The following is a 13,450-nucleotide window of genomic DNA, read 5'->3' as shown; positions in this document are numbered from 1 at the left end:
CTCTATTGAATACTTGACTATGCCTTGCCTAGTGTAGTCTACCTTCCGCTGCAGGGTATTAGGTTTATTTCTATCGTTTGTCTTCATAACTCCCATGTTTTGAAGACTTTCATAAAAATCGCCTATTCACCCCCCCCCTCTAGTCGATATAACGCACTTTCAATTGGTATCAGAGCAAGGTGCTCCCTTGTTCAGTGCGATTTGGTTTAACCACCTGGAGTTTTAGCTATGTCGACTGCAAGGATAATTAAAGTCTCCGCTGCTGCCCCGTCTTCGATGGAACTGAATATCCCTACTGGAAGAATAAGATGCGCATGCATCTTGAAGCCATTGACGTCGACCTATGGTATGTCGTCGAGAACGGCGTTCCCAAGGCTGGAGAAGGTGTCACTGCTGCTGATGTCAAGAAATTCGTTCAACTGGACTCTACTGCCAAGAATATCATCTATGGTCATCTGACCAAAGGACAGTATGGCCGTGTGAGTGCTTTAAAAACATCTAAGCTGGTCTGGGACTAGCTCTCCAAGGTCAATGAAGGCGTCTCAACCTAGAGAGATCAGAGAATCAGTGTCCTTCACAACCTCTTCAACCGCTTCAAGCGAAATGACAATGAGAATGTCCAGCTCAGATTTGACCGACTCACTGACATCACAAATGAGCTTCAAGCCCTTGGCGCTACTGAGATCACCAAACATGAAGTCGTCAAGACACTGCTGAGATCACTTGATAGTTCGTTTGACACCCTAGCCCTGATGATTCAAGAACGTCCTGATTTCAAGACACTCGATCCGTCTGACATACTTGAGAGGCTCAACACACATGAGTTTTAGCTTTTTGAGAAAAGAGATATCTACGGTCCAAACTATGGGCGAACTCGTGCCTTGAAGGCAAAAGCTGTCTCCTCATCTGAAGAAGAATCTGACAACAGTTCTGATGATCCTGAAGACATTGGAAGGGAACTTGCTATGCTTGTGAAGAAGTTCCAAAAATTCACCAAAAAGAAAGGCTTCAGAAAGTCTTCCCGATCAAGCTCAAGGAATGATGAAGCTTCTGCTCACGACTACAAGAAGAAAACATGTCACAAGTGCAAGAAACCTGGCCACTTCATCTCTGAATGTCCACAGTGGGACAATGAGAACAAAAAGAAGAAGAAGAGCAAAGAATATGACTCCGACGACAAGAAGAAGAAGAAATACTCAAAGTCTTCTTCCAAGTCTTCCTCAAAGTCTTCATCACACAAGAAGAGCTCATCTGGAAAGGCATGTGCATTTGTTGGCAAGGAAATGGATTCAGAGGAGGAGTCTGCTTCTGAGGAGGCGAAGGTGGAGTCTGAGGAGGAGTCCGATTCAGGCGTCGCAAGTCTGGCTACAGCATACGTTGCCAAGTCCATCTTCAACACTGAAGACAATGACTTCATCACCGACACTGATGCAAATGACAAGGACTACTCCGCATCTACCTACTACTTCATGGCACGCGGTGCCAAGGTAAACTCACGCACTACTCACTATCAAACATCTAGTGACGATGACTCCGATTATGGTTCAAAACCCAGCTACAAAACACTTGCTAAAATTGCAACTGAACAACAGAAAGTTATGGAACATATTAAAAACTGTTAGACAGAAGCGATGATCTGTTAGGTGCTGAAATGACTCGATCTGAATCCTTAATTGAAGACATAAAAAATCTTCACGTTAAGTATCAGGAACTTGAAAGTCGTCATGAAACTCTCTCAACAACTCATGAAAAGCTTTCCTATGATTATCTTCAAAGGAAGCAAGATCTTGAGAAATTGAGAGCGGCTCATGAGGATCTTCAAAAGGAAAGCGAGTCACTTCGCGCCAAACAGATCAGTTCCGCTCAGGAAGGATTTGAACCACCATGTCTTAAATGCATTTAGCGTGATAATGCTACTTCTGTTGCTGAATGTTCTACTGCTACTACTGTTGCAATATCTTCAACTGTTGATGTGGTAACTAACCCCTCTGCTGAGGATACCACCGCTATTGCTGATGAGAATGCCAGGTTGAAGACATTGCTTGAAACAGGGATGTACAAAAGTCTTAAAGGGCATCAGACACTATGTGATGTCCTCAAAAAGCAGATTCTGAACCAAAACCCGAGGAAAGAGGGTGTTGGGTTCGTAAGGAAAATGAATGATGATGGCTCTTACTAGAAACCTGAGCAGTACCCCAAAACCATGTGGGTTGCTGCAAAGGAACCTTCAGCAGATCCATCCAATCTATCTGGCTTCACTTGTGCTAACCCCATTATCATTGATGAATCCTTTGATGCAAACTATGTACTGTTTAAGAATCAGAATGGTGAAGTGTTTGCCAGGTACATTGGTACTAACTGCAGGAATGGACCGCCTATGAAGAAGATCTGGGTTCCGAAAAGGTGTCTGGAGAATCTTCCTGTGAATGTCATCATGACACATCACGTGAAGAAGACAAACCTCAGACCAAAAGCTTCATACAGTCCAAAGGCTTCACACAGACAGAGGACTCACCTGAGTCGCACTAACACAAATGTTTTGCAGGGAAACCATACTCAGGCATATGAATATGAGAGCGGTTCATCAAACCGCATGTTCATAAGACCAAGAACTATTCTGCTTATTCTTATGAGTACTATTGTCCTCCTGCAAGACTGTTTGCTAGGGCTCCAAAGCCAAAATTCTCAGATGCTGCACTTAGACTTATTGCTTCTAAGCCACCCTTGAAGATGTGGGTGGCTAAGAAAGCTTAACTCTCTTTTGCAGGGAAAGGTCTCCAGCAGAAAACCAAAATCGTCTGACGCTATTGCTAGGGACCTTAAACATCTTGTAGGGTGAAAGATCAAATGCCCGAATGGTCTTACTATGTACTTCGTTCATGTATCACTTGCTACTCTCCCTATTAGTCTTAACCTGGATCAAAGCTTTCATAACCCACTAGTTCATCAAATGTTTTTGCTTCACAATGCTCTTGGTGAAGCCTATCCCCCTAAATGCACTGTAGGGTACGACACCAGCGTCTTCAGAATGGATTTTTGATAGTGGGTGTACAAATCACATGACTAGCAAAAGGAAGTCTTCTTATGGACTCAACCTTACGTCCATCCGACAAGAGCCACATCACATTTGCTGACACTGGTAAAAGTAAGGTATTGGGTCTAGGTAGAGTTGCAATCTCAAAGGATCAACACATGGATAAAGTCATGCTTGTTGAATCCCTTGGCTTCAACTTAATGTCTGTCTCAATGCTTTGCGATTTAAACATGGTCGTAATATTTGGAAAATATCGTCGCATTGTTCTAATGGAATCTGACAAGTCTCTAGTATTTGAAGGGTATCGAAAAGATGATTTGTACGTGGTAGATTTCTCAGCAGGACCACAACTTGCCGTATGTCTTCTTGCAAAAGCTTCAGAATGCTGGCTCTGGCATCGGAGGCTTGGGCATGCTGGCATGAGGAACCTCCACACCCTGGCTAAGAAGAAGCATGTCATAGGCATCGAGGGCGTCAAGTTTAAGAAAGATCACTTATGCGGTGCCTGTGAGGCAGGAAAGATGACGAGGGCCAAACATCCCTCGAAGACAATCATGCCCACTACTTGACCCTTCGAACTGCTTCACATGGATCTTTCTGTCCCACTCATTACTCAACTCTTACTACTACTGCTTGTCTCTATGGCTTTGTCATTGTTGATGATTATTCTAGATATACTTGGGTGCACATAATCCTTTACAAGACTGAAGTGTGGGATGTCTTTAGACGCTTCGCCAATCGAGCTATGAACAATTATGGCGCCAAGATAAAGCACATCAGAAGTGACAATGGCACTGAATTCAAGAACACTGGCCTTGATACATATCTTGATACCTTGGGCATCACACATGAATTCTCGGCCCCGTACACGCCACAGCAGAATGGCATCGTCGAACGCAAGAACAGAACACTCATTGAGATGGCCAGAACGATGCTAGATGAATACAAGACTCCAAGAAAATTCTGGCCTGAAGCCATTGATACTGCATGCCATACAATCAATCGTGTTTATCTTCACAAGCTTCTGAACAAAACATCTTATGAGCTTCTTACTGGCAAGAAGCCAAATGTCAGTTACTTCAGAGTATTTGGAGCCAGGTGCTGGATCAAGGACCCACATCACACCTCAAAGTTTGCACCAAAAGCACATGAGGGTTTTATGCTTGGATATGGAAAGGATTCGCACTCCTACAGAGTCTTCAATCTCTTTCATTACAAAGTGGTTGAAACAGTGGATGTGCGGTTCGATGAGACCAACGGTTCACAAAGAGAGCAACTGCCAAATGTGCTAGATGGAGTTCCATCTAGTGAATCAATCAAGCTAATGGGAACTGGAGAAATTATACCTTCTGAAGCTCATCCTGAAGAAGAACTTATCATCTCAGCACCTGATCAACATGAAGACAATGCTCAACCTGAAGACATTATTTCTAACAACGACAATGATCAGCAAGAGCAAAATCTTCGTCCTGTACATCCTCGCATTGCCAATGAAGTGTAGACTGAAAGAATAATTGATAGCATCAATGCACCCGGTCCACTCACTCGTTCAAGGGCAACTCAGCTAGCAAATTTCTGTGGGCACTTCGCATTCTTCTCAATAACAGAACCCAAGAAAGTTGAAGAAGCCTTCATGGAACCTGAATGGATTCAAGCTATGCAAGAAGAGCTTGAACAATTTGAGCTGAATAATGTATGGGAACTAGTTAAGCGTCCTGATCCACGGAAGCACAATATAATAGGCACAAAATGGATATACCGCAACAAGCAAGATGAGCATGGTCAAATTGTTAGAAACAAAGCTCGTCTCGTTGCTCAAGGATATACTCAAGTGGAAGGCATTGACTTCGATGAAACATTTGCTCCCGTGGCTAGACTTGAAGCCATACGCATACTGCTGGCCTATGCAAATCAGCATAACATACTTCTATATCAAATGGATGTGAAGAGTGCTTTTCTCAATGGCAAGATTGAAGAAGAAGTGTATGTTGCACAACCGCCTGGCTTTAAAGATCCAAAACATCTTGACATGGTATACAAGCTCAACAAGGCACTGTATGGCCTCAAACAAGCCCCTCGGGCCTGGTATGACACACTCAAATACTTCCTGAAGAGCAAAGGCTTCACACCTGGTTCCCTAGACCCCACTCTCTTCAAGAAGACATATGATGGTGAACTGTTTGTGTGCCAAATATATGTGGATGACATTATCTTCGGCTGCACCAATCAGAAGTACAGTGAAGAGTTTGGATATATGATGCAAGAGCAATATCAGATGTCCATGATGGGAGAGCTGAAGTTCTTCCTCGGTCTTCAAATACGACAACAACGCAACGGCATCTTCATATCTCAAGAGAAGTATCTCAAAGATTGCCTGAAGAAGTTTGGTATGCAAGACTGCAAAGGCTTCACAACACCAATGCCAGCCAAACATCATCTGGGTCCCGACGACAATGGTAAAGAGTTCGATCAAAAGGTATACCGCTCCATGATTGGTTCCTTACTTTATCTATGTGCATCTAGGCCAGATATTATGCTTAGTGTTTGCATGTGTGCTCGATTTCAAGCGGCACCAAAGGAGTCGCATCACTTAGCTGTGAAGCGAATTCTTTGATATTTGGCTCACACCCCAACTCTAGGATTATGGTATCCAAAGGGCTCAGAGTTTGATCTGGTTGGATTCTCGGATGCTAATTATGCTGGTGATAAAGTTGATCGCAAGTCTACTTTAGGCACATGTCACTTTCTGGGACGATCACTTGTATGTTGGTCTTCAAAGAAGAAGAACTGTGTATCTCTCTCCACTGCTGAATCTGAATACATTGCTGCTGGATCTTGCTGCGCTCAGCTTCTGTGGATGAAGCAAACACTCAAGGACTATGGCATTCATCTGAAGCAAGTGCCACTTTACTGCGACAACGAAAGCGCCATCAAGATTGCCAACAACCCAGTTCAGCACTCAAAGACAAAGCACATTGAAATTCGTCATCACTTTCTCAGAGATCATGTTGTGAAGGAAGATATTGATATCATACACGTCAACACTGAAGAGCAATTGGCAGATATCTTCACCAAGCCCTTGGATGAGAAGATATTTTGCAAGTTACGGTGTGAGCTAAATATCCTGGAATCCTCAAATGTCCTGTGATCAGGCACACATCCTAACCGTTATGCATATTGATGACTTAGATGTGCAACACACGAAGTACAGTATATCTTCAATCAATGAAGACATACATTCTAAGTGTGAATACATTAATGTGGAATTTGACTTCAGAGCGCCACGATAATTGTGCGCCGTGTCTGGGTCTAATACTTCCTATACGGTGGGTAACGCCACCACCAAATGTTCTGCTTGAAGTGTTTCACTCATGGCGTTACATTTGCTATGTCTTCACATTTGGTTTGGCTTCAATCTCAACATATCTTCATGATTATCTTCACTATGTTGATTATGTAGATATATATATATATACTAGTGTTCTGTCCTCTACAGCATTCAATTATAGCTATGTCTTCTTGTTAAATCTTTTGTACTAAGTGAATGTGATCGGACCCTAACCTCTCTATGCTTTCTATCTCAAATTCTATCTCTCCAAATCATATGCATTCTATTGAAACTGTCGAATGTCTTCTCTGCGTCCTTGTCAGCAGAAGATACAGAGACAACCATTAAGTCCGTTTTCAATGCTCATTCCTCCACATGAAACCCGGAGAAGTAGGAACGACCACCCAACAATCCAGGCGTGCATGGGACGTGGAACAAACCCCAAAATTCCACATAATGGCCACGTGTTCCTCAGATGCGAATCGCCAGGGGCACCTGTGTAATAACGCAGTGTCGCCCCTGTACCTATAAATACACACTTCACAATGGTCATTATCTCTTCTTCCACTCTCGCACGAACCCTAGCGCCACCGCTAGCCCTCGACGATGCCGGCGACGAAGCGCTTCGCTGCCGCAACCTCTCCGACGCCGTCTTCACGCCGACCGCGGACATCGTCCACTCCGCCGTCGCCGTAGGTGTCCTCCGTCGCCAAGTTAGGGCACGGAAGATCGAACTGCTCGGCCTCATCTTCCACTCGGTCTAGCAGTTCTTAGTGTGGTAAATAAAACTTCCTTTTTATGGCACCGCTGATTCTATGGCTTTGTCACTTTCTAACACAAGTAGTTTCTATTCACACAAGTTAGATCTTTCTCAAACTGCATCTCATAACATGCCTAGTACATTCACTTATGCTTCACAAAGTAGTTAGATTCCTCACTTGTACTGATCTGTGGATTCGAACAAATCTGGAACCAACTCCTTATCTATGAGTGAATGTCTTCGCACGATGAGGTCAATGTCTTCTAAACTGATTTATCTTCAAAATCTTCTGAGAATGCATATGACCTCTTCCCCTTCCCTCGCACCTTAATGCTTTCACAGGTACATGTCCGTGGGAGAATCCTTTGGTTCTCATAGTCTGCATTCATTTGCAGAATTCTTACAGCATCACATAAATTCTCCCGAAGTCAGTTCCTGTTTGTCCAGCAAGTGAAAATCTTTGAAGCCTTTGAACGTGTTGAAGCCTTTCAGTTGAAAGTTTATGGCTTCAGAGAAATCAGCAAGGAAGGGTGGCAGAAAGCATCGTGGAGAAACATCCAGAGATCTGCCAGATGACCTCTCAGAACTGTACAAGACAGATCCTGAAGAGGATTACAATCAGCGCAAGACCCGAATCCAATGGATTCGAAGATATTGGGCAGAACAATGGTTCAAATACCGATTTGTAACCCAGGAATATGCTGAGAAAAACGCCATCAAGAGACTGTGGGGAGACATCCTATACAAGAATCTTCTACCCAGGTCCAAAGATGAAGCCATTGAACAAGGCTTCTATCCATGCACTTGTCCGTGGGCCACAGCCTGCTGATGCACACCCATCGTCACTACTATGGTGTCGTGACGACAATCTGTTCAAGCGCAACCTCCAGTTTGCCCAGAACTCAGCGAAGCAGAACAAGAAGACTTTGGGGTTAGATTTCAACCCTGGTCCCTCTGCTCCCCATGCCGATGGAACTCGCGAAGCAGAACCCAATGTCATCGGTCCTTTCTACAACCTTGCAGGCCTCATCACCCACATCGTGGTTCAAGGGACTGCAGTGAATGAGCCTGCAGCAGAGGCTGAATCAGATGAAGCGCCTACAGCACCGAAACCAAAGAAGTTGAAGAAGCCTAAAGCTTCAAAGCCTGCCCCTTCACCAAAAATCTCAAGGGCGAAGCCACTGGCAACTGCACCTCCTGAAGACAGTGTGCAGTCCGAAGATTTATCACGCATCTCCAAGCCCCAGAAGGTCAAGATGCCTCTGCCACACACCGGCCAAGAGCTAACAGCTGCTGCCATTCTGTGCAATGATGCCATTGATCTGTCAAGTGATGAAGATCTTGCAGATGACGCTCTTGAGCAACTCATCAAGAGCAAAGAAGAAGCAGAAATCTTCAACGATCTGCCTCTCTTTGTTGTGACAATCATCCACAACTTCATTGATGAGTGGTTTGACACGCCAAACATCAACTTCGAAGATCTGCAGCTACCCATTGGCCTTAGTGTCACCTTCCAAGGCGCCATTGCTTCAGAGCTAGCTGTCGCCCATCGCATTGTTGAACTGAAGCAAAAGATTGACTATGAAAAGGCTCAGTTCAAGAAGCATATGGCCAAGCTCAGCGTGCAAGAAGTGAAGAACTTCAAGAGTATGATGCACGAGCTCAAGGAAGCCTTTATAAAGAAATGTGCAGAAGCTCAGGGTTCGTGTGAGCGCATGAAGGTTCTGGCTGATAGATGTGTGCAAGCCTATAATGAGGCTGAGAAGCGCAAGGCCCTTGGGCGTCCTCGCATCGACCCCAGGATGGCCGCAAAGAAGAAGAAGAAGCCTGCTGCGGCTGAACCCGACGCACCAAGGCAGGAAGCAGTTCCTATTGTCTTTCCAACAAGAATGACTGGCTCGAAGCCAAAAAGTCGGTCAACCGCTTCAGAGCTCAAGAAGACGAGGACTGCTGAGGCTGAAGCCAGGAAGAGGAAACATCCTGAAGCCTCTCCTACTGCCCCCTCCAAGAAGAAGAGGAAGACCAAGAAAGATCGGGTTGCTCCCACAGAGCCTTTGATAGTTGAACCCATTTCTATGGTCTGTCCTGAAGCTGAACGCCAACTGACAATCCATGAGCCTGCTTCCACAGAGGCTCATTCAGCTGAAGACTTTCCAGCAGCTGATCCCATCGCTGCTGAAGACATTGGTCAACATGACCATGTAGAAGATGGTGCAGTCCTTCCTCAGCTAGAGAATAGCGAACTCATCAGCATTGGTCGTCCACTGACGCCAATTGCACAGGATGCTTCATGGGCGGATTGCCACAAGAGGAAGAAGACTTTGAGGCCTAGCCAACTCCAACTACACAGGCGTCGCCTGCGTTGCGCAGGCTTCGCAAAGGCCCAAGGCCTCAAGTCCCTACTGAAGACAATCCGGCTGCATCAGCCGCGGAAGAAGAAGTCCCACAAGTTCCCACTCCCCTGTCCCACCAAGAAGCAGTTCTCAAGGAGAACGTGCTTGTGACCGACCCTCCAGCTCGTCAAGTGGAGGATGAAAATCTTGAGGCTGCCACAACCACCAATGAAGCTAATGTGGAGCCCTCCCCATCAAAAGCATCAGAAGAGAGCGAAGCCACTGATCCAGCCACTTATGTTCGTGAGTCTACTGTCGGTCCCCAGTTCGACTATCATGTTGAGCACAGGCCTCAGGTACAGATGCTAATCCCAAGATTGCCAAGGTTCCTAGGTCCTGCATCAGCACCTGGCTCCTTCAATATTAATGGCTTCAGAGCAGACAACACATTCTTCGATAGCTCTAGGAACCCCTACTCAAGGGAAAGGATATCATCTGATCGGTTCTGGAGCTATCCACAGCGAAGCTATTACTCATGCATTCTTTACAACCAAGGTCGCATCTTCCCACACAAGCGCCTTGACATTGAAGCTATAGCTGGTCTTCCCTGTCTGGAAGAAGCTTTGGATTGCGTCAAGGAAGTTGGACTGCTGTCGTTCGTTACTGACCAAGAGCATTGGAATGAAGAGTTGCTGCTCCAATTCTATGCCACACTTCACATCCGCAGACTTGGGTCCTGGAGTGGGTGACTGGAAATGTTCATCACGAAGCCAAAGCCTTTGACATCATTGAGCTCACTGGTTTGCCCACTCCTAGTGATCTCTACGAGCATGGCTGTCAGCTGCATAGTGAAGCTATTGAGCATCTTTCAGAAGCCTGAACCTGATATGAGTCAGATGCTCAGCATGATGAAGCCATTGCCCCAAGATGCTGCTTATCCCACGGAGTTCTTCGTTGAAGACCTTGAGTATCTGCCAAGAACCATTTATCACATCATCAGGCGAACTCTCTGGCCCACAAAGGGCACTCTCCAAATGCCAAGCTTGAGGGTGCAATGAAGACTTTGGTCTTCTATATTCTTCATGGAAAATGCTTCAATGCACTGGACTTCTTCATTCGCCAACTTGCTGCATCAGGCTTTGATCTGTTTGGCTTGAAGTTCTACGCCCCATGGGTAATGCGGCTGATCAAACTTCACTCTGCGATCTCATATCAGCCATCTGCTCGCAATCATCGGATTTTTCTGCCTGATGTGGATATGTCAATTGAAGCCATCTATCATGAGCCTGCCAAGGAACCTCTAAGTCTTCAGAATGTAGAGCATCAGAGTTTCTCTCAGAATATTGAAGGAGTTGAAGCAGTCACTCGTGTCTATCCTTTGGCTGGCACTGCACGTGCACCACATCCTGCTCTCATAGAAGCAACTGATAGTACAACTGCTCCACGACCCAAGAAGCGCACTCGTGCGCTTAATGACCGAGAGCTTCTTGTGGATCTTCATCAGACACAGGATAGGCATCATGACTGGCTGAAGCGTCAGATGCAAAGCCTCTTGGTGGATGTTAATCGCATTCGCAATCTTGCCATCAAGAATTCTTTCGTTGCCCATGAAACCTCTCGCCGCACATCGAAAGGGCTAACGCTGATGTGTTCTGAAGATGATCTTCAAGAGGATGGCTTCACTGAGCGATTCAAGTTTGACACCACACCTCCTCGAAGGGCTATGCTGCGACGAACTCCATCCCTTGAAGACTCTGAGTTCTCTTCCTCTGCTGCAACTGTGACTGCCAAAGTTATCGAGGATGAAGACGATGCTACTTCACCGCCACCTCCTTCAGCACGCTTCGACTCTGCTCCAAGCTCTTCTGCACCGGCAAACACCACCAACGACCCTGCTGCTTCACCTACTCCCCACGGGAACGAGTAGATGCTCTATGTCTTCAAACCTTTTTGGTCCTTACTGACAAAAGGGGGAGAAGCATATGAGGTTGATAGTCTTCAAGCGGGTCCATATGGGCGGGTGCTTTATATTTTGCTTCGTGCTTACAACTCTCGTTTTGCTACATTTGGTTCTTTGTGTTGTAACACTTAAACTCGATGGTCGTCTACTACTTATCTGCCACCTTGTTTTGCGATGATAAATTCCGCATGTGTGACGATAAATTCCGCACTTAGATCATTCTGCACACGTCCATTTTCCATTATGCATGTCGCATGTCATTATCTTCATATACTTTCACATGCATAGTGGATTGTCATCATAAGTTGAAGTGGATCTCCATAAGTACAACCTGCCATGTGCATTTGCATTCCAAAAGCAAATTACTTATATGCACATCTTTAGGGGGAGCCCTTGCAACTTATGAAGACAATTCCTTATCCTTTACAATTTCACAGATTATATACCCCGTTGAAAACTTCAACTAGTTTGTCATCAATCACCAAAAAGGGGGAGATTGTAAGTGCATCTAGTGCCACCCCTAGTTGGTTTTGGAGTATTGACGACAAACCTAGCTGAGGGACTAATGTGTTTGTGAGAATTGCAGGATAACACAGGTAGAAGTCCCTCATTGCAGGATAACCAGAGATGACCCCTAAAAATGTATGAAGACATTGAAGTCAAAGGTGGTATATGAAGATATTCACATTGAAGACTACGACAAGAGAAGACACCACATGAAGCCTATGGAGCTCGAAGACTTAGATCTTTCGTAGTTCTCTTTCTTTTGTGTTAAGTCATAGGAACCACCATACTGTTAAGTGGGGTCCAAGAGAACCAGTCAGAATGACTGAAGTGATGCCTAACCATAACCTATGTCTTCGAGTGAAGACTATGAGAGCAAATCTTGTCCAGAGTCGGACAAGCCAGCTTTGCTTGTAGCCCAAGTAAAGTTGCCGTGTGAGTTTGAAATCTGACCGTTGGAACACGTGTCAGTTCCTTAGTGACCCAGGGTCATTTAGGACAAATCAGGTTGGGTTGCCAAGTGTCTATAAGTAGCCCACCCCCTACAACCATAAAGGGTTGGCTGCTCAGATTGAGAGTACGGCTTTTGTCATTTGAGAGCAACCCACCTCGAAGCCTTTGAGAGAGAATTCCTTGCGAGGATAAAGCCCTAACCACCCAGAGCCAAAGAGAATTAGGCATCACTTAAGTCTTCTTGTCTGTGTGATCTCAAGACTTATTACACTTGAGGACTGTGCATCCTCCAGCCGGTTAGGCGTCGCGTTCTGAGCATCCAAGAGACATTGTGGATTGCCGGTGAATGAAGTCTGTGAAGGTTTGGAAGTCTACCTTGAAGACTTACCAGAGTGATTGAGCGAGGTCTGTGTGACCTTTGCTCAAGGGGATTACGGTGAGGACTGGGTGCCCTGAGCTGCGTGTTCAGGACTGGGTGTCCGGGACTGTGTGTCCTAAGGTTTAAATACCTAGCCGCCCTAACCAGACGTATAGTTTTCACAGCAACTGGAACTGGTCCAACAAATCATTGTCTTCAACGAGCACTGGTTTCATCTTCCCTTCCCTTTACTTACTATTACTCCTTGTGAAGTCGTTGTATGTTTGCACTATCTTTTGTCTTCACTGAGTGACTGCGTGTTCTGTTTGGCTTCACAATATCTTCCTACCTGATCCTTACTACATTGCTGCTATTAGTCATTGTGCTTTCACTCTATTGAATACTTGACTATGGCTTGCCTAGTGTAGTCTACCTTCCCCTGCAGGGTATTAGGTTTATTTCTATCGTTTGTCTATATAACTCCCACGTTTTGAAGACTTTCATAAAAATCGCCTATTCACCCCCCCCCCCTCTAGTCGATATAACGCACTTTCACAGCATATTAGCTCTTAGCATGGAGGAACATCACCAAATTAAACAAGATGGTTGTTCAAGTTTCTATTTGAGTATTCATGGTTACAGTTTGTTATCATCGTCCAAATTCTCCAACATGTACAATATTAATTAATACAGCTGAATATGCTACCAATGAAGTAAACT

Source organism: Triticum dicoccoides, chromosome 1A (genome assembly GCF_002162155.2).
Source record: "Triticum dicoccoides isolate Atlit2015 ecotype Zavitan chromosome 1A, WEW_v2.0, whole genome shotgun sequence".
Taxonomy (NCBI): Eukaryota; Viridiplantae; Streptophyta; class Magnoliopsida; order Poales; family Poaceae; genus Triticum; species Triticum dicoccoides.
This window is presented reverse-complemented; position numbering follows the sequence as displayed.